Below are 1,624 nucleotides of genomic sequence, written 5' to 3'. Positions count from 1 at the left end.
ATATATATATAATCATTGCATACCGCATTACTCTCATATTTGTAATCTTATTTATATATACTTTATTAGTTTTTTTTCAGTGGTATGATTTAGTGGTGACATTTTTTTGTGCCCCCCCAGTTTTGACTGTGGTATCTTATGTGCCCCCCCTATATATTGTTCCTAGAGTCGCCACTGTCCCACAGATATCAGACAGCTGTCTTCAAATCCCACAGACCTGCGAATGTCTCTGGGACACCTTGAGATAACTTACCTCCCAACTTTCCTTCATTTGGAGAGACCGGGGCCAGATTAACATAGGGGCGGGTGGAGCTCCCACTCTAGGCCCACTCCTGCAAACAGGCCTGGCTGACCTGACCCGAATCGTGGCTGGGCCGACCCGAATCATGGCTAGCCTGTCCCGAACCGAATCGCGGATGGCCCGATGGCAATCCGGGTCAGCCGCGACCAGGCAGCCACGGCCCTCTACTCAGGCATATTAGAGGGCCCTCTGATATGCCTGAGCAGGGAGCCTCATATGCTGCAGCCTCCAGTCTCACTGACCATCTGGAGCCCTCATTGACTTTCTGGAGCCTGCACTGACCACCTGGAGCCTGCATGACCATTTGAGAGCCCATACTGACCACCTGGAACCTGCACTGACCACCTGAAGCCCATACTGATCACCTGGAGCCCACACTGACCACCTGGAGCCCACACTGACCACCTGGAGCCCACACTGACCACCTGGAGCCCACACTGACCACCTGGAGCCTGCACTGACCACCTGAGAGCCCATACTGACCACGTACTGACCACGTAGAGCCTGCACTGACTGCCTAGAGCCCACACTGCCTGTCTGAAGCCCACACTGACTGCCTGAAGCCCGCTGCGACCACCTGGAGCCCACACTGACCACCTGAGAGCCCATACTGACCACCTGGCGCCTGCACTGACCACCTGGAGCAGGCACTGACCACCTGAAACCTGCTCTGACCACCTGGAGCCTGCACTGACCACCTGGAGCCCACACTGACCACATGAGAGCCCATACTGACCACCTGGTGCCTGCACTGACCACCTGGAGCCCGCACTAACCACCTGGAGCCCGCACTGACCACCTGAGAGCCCATACTGACTACCTGGAGCCCGCACTGACAGCCTGAGAGCCCACACTGACAGCCTGAGAGCCCGCACTGACAGCCTGAGAGCCCGTACTGACAGCCTGAGAGCCCGCACTGGGCACCTGAGAGCCCACACTGGACACCTAAGAGCCCGAACAGCTCCCTGAGAGCCTGCACAGCTCCCCTGAAACCCCACACAGGTCTCATGAGAACCTGGAGACATTAAGCCGTAAACCCAGAGCAACACAGAGTATGTAGCTTCATATTATTCTGCATTGCTGTAGAAAGTATTGCTGGGATTTGTAGTCCTCTATAGCTGGTGCCATTCTTCATTGCTTTACAATGTATTGCTGAGATTTGTAGTCCTCTATATCTGGTGCCATTCTTCATTGCTTTACAATGTATTGCTGAGATTTGTAGTCCTCTATATCTGGTGCCATTCTTCATTGCTTTATAATGTTTTGCTATGATTTGTAGTCCTCTATTGCTGGTGGTATTCTGAATTGCTCTGCAATGCATTA

Source organism: Nanorana parkeri, unplaced genomic scaffold (assembly GCF_000935625.1).
Source record: "Nanorana parkeri isolate BGI_ZX_2015 unplaced genomic scaffold, ASM93562v1 scaffold172, whole genome shotgun sequence".
NCBI classification, from domain to species: domain Eukaryota; kingdom Metazoa; phylum Chordata; class Amphibia; order Anura; family Dicroglossidae; genus Nanorana; species Nanorana parkeri.
The sequence above is the reverse complement of the archived record's forward strand: the minus strand, read 5'-3'. Positions refer to the sequence as shown.